Source organism: Rattus norvegicus, chromosome X (genome assembly GCF_021556685.1).
Source record: "Rattus norvegicus strain SHRSP/BbbUtx chromosome X, alternate assembly SHRSP_T2T, whole genome shotgun sequence".
In the NCBI taxonomy this organism is placed as follows: domain Eukaryota; kingdom Metazoa; phylum Chordata; class Mammalia; order Rodentia; family Muridae; genus Rattus; species Rattus norvegicus.
This window is the reverse complement of record NC_141554.1, coordinates 143,532,453-143,540,242: the sequence shown is the minus strand read 5'-3', so window position 1 is coordinate 143,540,242 and position 7,790 is coordinate 143,532,453.

Genomic DNA, 7,790 nt, shown 5'->3' with positions numbered 1-7,790 from the left:
CATGGTATGCACTCATTGATAAGTGGCTATTAGCCCAAATGCTTGAATTACCCTAGATCCCTAGAACAAACGAAACTCAAGACGGATGATCAAAATGTGAATGGTTCACTCCTTCTTTAAAAGGGGAACAAGAATACCCTTGGCAGGGAAGAGAGAGGCAAAGAGTAAAACAGACACAGAAGGAACACCCATTCAGAGCCTGCCCCACATGTGGCCCATACATATACAGCCACCCAATTAGACAAGGTGGATGAAGCAAAAGAAGTGCAGGCCGACAGGAGCCGGATGTAGATCGCTCCCGAGAGACACAGCCAGAATACAGCAAACACAGAGGCGAATGCCAGCAGCAAACCACTGAACTGAGAATAGGTCCCCCATTGAAGGAATCAGAGAAAGAACTGGAAGAGCTTGAAGGGGCTCGAGACCCCAAAAGTACAACAATGCCAAGCAACCAGAGCTTCCAGGGACTAAGCCACTACCTAAAGGCTATACATGGACTGACCCTGGACTCTGACCCCATAGGTACCAATGAATATCCTAGTAAGAGCACCAGTGGAAGGGGAAGCCCTGGGTCCTGCTAAGACTGAACCCCCAGTGAACTAGACTGGTGGGGGGAGGGCGGCAATGGGGGGAGGATGGGGAGGGGGACACCCATTAGGAAGGGGAGGGGGGAGGGGGATGTTTGCCCGGAAACCGGGAAAGGGAATAACACTCGAAATGTATACAAGAAATACTCATGTTAATAAAAAAAAAGAAAGAAAGAAAATGAGACTTTGGAGAAAGATCCTACCCAGCTAAATTTAGATCCAGGCATGGTACACACATTTAATCCCAAGAGATAAAACCATACAGATCTCTGAGTACAAGGCCAGCCTGGGACAGAGCAAGTTCTTGGTGAAGAAAAGCTTAAATTCAGGCATGGAGGTACAGGAAACTGGCATGCAGATTTCTGAGTTCAAGGATTATCTACAAAACAAGATCTAGGACAGTCAAACTTAGGCAGTGAAGGAGTTGAAAACAGAAAGCTAGTGAAAATGTAATAGAATAAGGTGGCCATGTTACAGGTCCTGCAAACAACAGGACTCAGCAGCTTAGGCCATGTGACTCTCGCTTTGGAGTGAAATATAGAAAGGACTTCTGGGACCATTGAATCAGATTAGCTGGAGCTAAGAAATTATTGGTGATTAAGAAGAGACCAGCATCACTGAGGGGACTTCTGGGAAGTGTTTTCTGAAAGCACAAAGAAGTTGTGTTCCAGAGATAGCCAAGGTTGTACCTGGTGATGCAGCCATACTTGGTAATGTGTAAGGGTCACCTAGGTGGTACTAGATATGAAGGCATGAAAAGGTCATGAAGAGAAGCTAAGACTGGGCACTGTGAAAGACTATGGAAGGCCAATGGTGAAGGTGCAGCTTCAATTGTAGTTGATGGCCCAGGACTGAAGGGGTCTTGCAAAGGAGTTAAAGCTTGGCACCATGAAGAGAGCCTATGAGAGGGTATTGATGAAGCCTACTTGCAGCAGAAGACCTCAGTGTATTGGAGATGCCAGTACCATGGGATGATCACCAGTAGCAGCATCAGCAGTGGAGTGGATCAACCTTAGTTAGCTTAGAGTGCTACAGAGGGCACAGCCGGAGAAGTGATGCAAGCCCTTTGGTGGACCCCAGAAGATCATGTGTCAAACCCAGACACATGTCAATCACAGAAACAAGAAGCTATAACAGTGAAGTTGCATTGGAGACCCCAAGATGTTTGAGATGCCATAGCCATGGGTTATCTGCTGAGGAAAGCTGCTAACGGAGTGAAAACATCCCAGGAGAAAGATGTTTGCTGCAGTCAACAAAGATGAAAAAGGAGCTGGAGATCTGAAGACAGCTTTGCCATCAGTCATGGAGATGCAGAGTTTGGAGTTGGTCAGGTGGTTTCTCATCTTCTTTTGGAGATTACAGTTAAGTGATTGGATGAATCACAGAAAAGACTTTGAACATTGAACTTTTAGCATTGTTGATACTGCTACAGACTATGGGGACTTTTGAAGTTGGACTAAATGTATTATGCATTATGCTCTGTTTAGGTATGGCTCCCATTGACTCATGTTTGAACAAGCCTATGGGGCCAGGGAGTGGAATGTGAGAGTTTTATATGCTTGGCCCAGGGAGTGGCACTATTAGGAGTTATGGCCTTTTTGGAGTAGGTGTGTCACTATAGGCATGGGCTTAAGACCCTCCAAGTTACCTGGAAGTCAGTCTTCTGCTAGCAGCCTTTAGATGAAAATGTAGAACTCTCAGCTCCACCTGCACCATGTCTGCCTGGATGCCACCATGTTCCCACTTTGATGATAATGGACTGAACCTCTGAACCTGTAAGCCAGCCCCAGTTAAATGTTGTCCTTTATAAGACTTGCATTGGTCATGGTGTCTGTTCACAGCAGTAAAAGCCTAGGACACCAGTCTTCTGTAGGTCGACAGTGCCTCTCTGAGTTCATATGTGTGACATCCATGTCATGTCCAGAAGACAGTATTTCACAACATTCCTTTCCATCATTCTGTCTTTGCATTCTACCTCCTTTTCTACAATGTTCCCTGAGTCTGTTTCAAGCTGTGGCACATACTTCCACACATCCTCAAATTGCATGTATACACATATACACATTTTCATTTGCATGTGCACACACACAAACACACACACACACACACATACACACACTGTACACACATGCAGGATCTCCTATTGTTCCCAGCTATTCTGATCATATTATCCTATTATCACATGGCTAATAAATTATTAAAGCCACAAGATGAAAATTGCCATGAAGTCCAGGTATCAGTTATTATTAGTTAACATTGTTTTGTTGGTGACAGTGGTGGTTTTGCACAGCTCAATAAGATGATATCAAATCATTTAAGAATGCCATTTATGGTGGGCATAAATCTTTAGAGTTTACTTAGCCCTTTAAAAAGAATGTATCAGGGGTTAGGGGTTTAGCTCAGTGGTAAAATGTTTGCAGGCTCTGGGTTTGGTCTTCAACTCTGAGAAAATGAAAAGAGGTAAAAAGAATGTATAATAATCTTATAGGCTCTCTGGGCCTCTTCTCTCTTTAATTCACTAACGCATTCAGATATCAAGAGAAATGAACGATCAGCTTACAAAATCAGAAATATAAAGACCAACAGTATAAAAAAGGTATACATTTCATTATTTTCAAACATATTAAAAGAATGATGCATCATTTTTTAATAGACAAAAATTTTTATAACTAATTTTTTTAGTTAAGGTCTTAGTTTATAGCCCAAGCTGCCCAGGCTGGCCTCAAACTCATGGTCCTCTCATCTCTATCCTACCCCTCACTGTTCTGGGTATAGAAGTATATGCTTACCATGCCCTGCTCTAGACAAGTTAAAATTTTAACAAGTTGAGAATACCTAGTATTGACAAGCCTGTGGGGAAATGAGTCATTCTTACATGCTGCTAGTGGGAGGGCCAATTAAGAAGCATTTTGGAAGAGCAATTTGAGAATCCCTATGACAATTCTTATTGTGTATAATTGTACGTATACTTTTGACCTTGCAATTCCCGTTCTACTAGTTTATTCTAGACAAATATACATATACACAGAGAAAGACTCACAGAGATGCAGGTACAAGCATATATCGTTGTGGTCACGGATTTTTTTTTCAGTTTAAACAACTTCATACTCATATACAATACGCTATGATCACGATTCACCTCAGTATCCTGTCTCAATCCCTCCCCAATCCTGTCAACCCTCTTACCCTCTTCTTTCCAACTCATTCCCTTCCTACATTCTCATTCCTTCTTTCTTCCTCCTTTTTTTCATGCAGGCCATGTGCAGGTAGTCAGACCTGCTGTGTGGTCATGATTGTATGGTTCATGTCATATCGAAAAGCTTCACTCCTCTCCATCCTCTAGCTCCCAAAACATTTCCAATCTCTCATCCATGATGTTCCCTGGGATTTGGAAGGGGTGACACAAATACCCTATTTAGGGCTCAGCACCACTCAATGGTCGATTAGTCTCAACAGTTATTCAAATCTGCAAGGATATAGATTGAAGCATTGTTGCTAATGAAGAAAATTACCAATCTCTGGATATATCAATAAATGACTAGTAATGCGGCCTCTGCAACAGAGTATGAAAACACATGAGGTAGGCTTCTGTAGTCACATACTTTTCAATGCTGAACAGTTTGTGAGATGGGACTCAAGTGTGTATTTCATGGTGGCACATGCCTTTAATCCCAGCACTCAAGAGGCAGAACCAAGTGGTTCTCTGTAAATCAAGGCTGCTTTGATCTACATAGCAAGTTTCAAGCCCTCCAGAGTCACAGTGAGTCCCTGTCTCAACAAAAAGTATTAAAAGATCTGAAAGAACACACATTAATTTAAAAGTTTTTTTACCTAAGTTGAGATTCTGGGGGGTTTCATTTTCTATTCTACTTATTACATGAATGTCTTCATATTTTAAACAATATACAATTAATGATCACTTATAATCAGTAAAATAGAGATAAATGGCTGGTTTAATGAATGGATAGATACATACATGCATACATACATACGTACGTACGTCCATATATACATACATACAAAGATACATAGATATAGATAGATAGGTAGAGAGAGAGAGACAGAGACAGAGAGAGACAGAGACAGAGACAGAGACAGATCACTGTAGCTTTTCTTAGGATTCTGTAGACTTTACTTAAATGTAAGAATAGTGTGGTGTGCAGTCAAAAATGCTACACTGCATTGTAGTTCTTTCTTCTCCTAGCCCCTTGGGCAAGGGCAATTAGTGCATATAAAGCTTTCAGAGAAGTTTCTGGCAGATGAATGCTATAAAAATGTTAAACAAACAAATCCCTGTCACTTCTTTATGCTTCCTTTTACCATGGCAAGATGGGAATAGTAATTACCAGAGTCAGAAGGTGGGTGGGCATCATAAAATATGATGCAGTGCTAACATTTAGGTTATTGGTGTGATCATGTTCACAAACTGTGAAGCACTTTGTAAATGTCGACTGCGGTGTTTTCCCGTGTCCCTAGTAGAAGCCTCTTTCTTCTGTGACCTCATCTGCAGCCCTCTAAGCCCTCTTGCTACCTCCAGGCTTCTGGCAGGGCTCTGAGGAGGCAGGACTATGACAAAGTGAGCAAGACTTTGGCCCCTCTGTTTCACTAAGCAGGCGGCATTTTCCAGTGAGCCTCTCAAGGGCCTACTTTAAAGGCCCCTTGCGTCTTTGTATATGATTTTGCTGCCCATTGCCCATGTCTGCTTACATGCTGCCATCTGTTCCCTGGCGATTCTCCAGGCCACAGTGCATGATCACTCCCCAAAGTGTGTTCTCTCTTGATTTGCCTCTGCGTCCATTGACCTATACATATGCTTTCCATCCTCTCTAAACTCCATTTGTAGGTTTTCCTACATAAAGGGGGCGAGGTTGTTTCTATCATAATAGTGATATTTTGCTTTATTTTTACATGTGTGGGTTTTTTGCCTGTACATATATCCATAAACCAGGTGCATGCCTAGTACCTGCAGAGGTCAGAAGAGGGCGTCCAAACCCCTGCTACTGGAGATACAAATGGTTCTGTGTCAGCATGTCATCATGACATGAACCCAAGTCCTCTGGAAGAGCACCAAGTGCTCTTGGAACAACGAACTCTCTAGCCCTCTATTGGATGTTGGTTTAAAGGAATAGTGAAAATCATCTAAAAAGTAAAAGATAAGACCAAAGTCAGCTAGAGAACCCTGATAGCAAGAGACAGGTGCTGTTAATATGTTGGTACATTTTCTCTGACTTGATTTCTCTACGTGAGGGTTTTCCTTGTTTTTGGCTCCTTGCATTTTCACATACTATTATAGCATGAGCATGTTCTACTGTAAGAAAAACTCATCAGAAACTTGATTAGAATACCTATTGCTTTTGGCACAAGGAACACCAGGCATCATTTTATTTGTCCTGGAAGTTTCACCATTTTCAAGTGTAGAACTTCAATGGCATTTATCATGCTCACATTAGTATACAACCATCATCTAGTTATAGAATGTTTGCTTCAACACAAAAGAAAAATTGTACCCACTAAGCACTGGGTCTATGTACGTTTGCTCCTTCCCATACCCCTGGTAACTTCTAAGCCGATCTCTATGGATTTGCCTGTTCTGGGCAGTTCAGTTGGCTAGTTAGTATTAAACATCAACTTGACACAGCCTAAAATCACCTGGGAATACTCTCAATTAAGAAATCAACTAGCTGTTGGTTGACATAGGAAGAGTCAGCCTATTCCGGGCAGCACCACTCCCTGGACAGGGGAAAGCTAGCAGTAAGAAGTAGGCAGGTAGCACAGATGCATTCACTCCTGCTCTCCTACTGTGGGTGTGCTGTGACTGGCTGTTTCAGTTCCTGTCTTACTTCCCCAAAATGATGAACTATTTTGGAATTTGTGAGCCAAACAAACCCTTTCCTCCATTAAGTTGTGTTTTTCAGAGTGTTTTATCACAGTAACAGAAATGAAGTTACAATATGCAATTGTACAGTATGTGACTTCTTATGTCTAGCTTTCTTTATTTAATAGAGTGTAGCAGGTAGTAGTACGCTTCCTCCCCACTCCATATCTGAATGACATTCCATTACATGGATATTATATTTTCTTGACTAATTCATATTAGCTTTTTCATCTTCACCTATTACTAACATTTTAGGATGCTTATCAGTTATTTTGTTTCAATAAAATGTTTTTAATTCTTTCTGTGCCATTTGTTTTGCTGCAATTCATTCAATACTATTCAAAGTGAATGGTTTTGTTTTGAAAATTTTAGCTTTAATTTAGTTTGTTTTGAGACTGAATCTCCATATACAGCCTAGCGTGGCCTTGAACCCATGAACTTTCTGCCTCAGCTTCTCATATGCTGGAATTACAGGTATACACTAACAGCATGATTATTGTATGCCATTCATTTTGTTTCAGCATGTTTTTATTTCTTTTGGAATTACTGGTTAATATAGTAATTTTATGTTTAATTATGTTTAATATAAACAGCCAAATTAATATAAACAGTTAAACAGTAATTATATTTAATATAAACAGAGAAATTGTTATTTAGAATAACAATTTTCAAAAATGCATCATTTTACATTCCAACTAGCAAGGTATAGGGATTTCGATTTCTCCACACCCTCAGTAGCATTTGTTATTATTAATTTCAGAGGTATGAAAAAGTATCTCATTGTGGGTTTGCTTTGCATTTTGCTAATGATTAATGACACAGACTATTCATATTCTCCTGAGATAATTCCATATCTTCTTTGGAAAAATATCTATTAGTCCATTACCCATATTTAATTGAATAATGAATCTAAACTAAGCATTTTTTATGACTTATGAATACTAAGCCATTAACAGACATAAATTGCAGATATAGTCTTTCATTCTGATGGTTTTCCCAATAATGTTTTTGGATACATTTTTTTTCTCTTTGTATCTTTGGATACAGTTTAAAGTGTTGATTAACACTAACTTATCAATTTTGACTTTGTTATTGGTGTTTGTCATCTTGGTGTTCTTTCTAAAAATTCATTACCAAAGCTCACTCAGGCCCTGAAGATTTGCATCTAAAAGTGTTACATAGTTCTGGCATTTAACTCTTGTGTTCATTTTTGTGTCAATTGTACATTCTATGAGGTGTTAGGTTCCCACTTTGTTAGCACATAGAAGGATTTTTGTGTCTGTTTACCCCATATGTGGCTCTGTCCTATTTGAGGAGACAGAGTTACA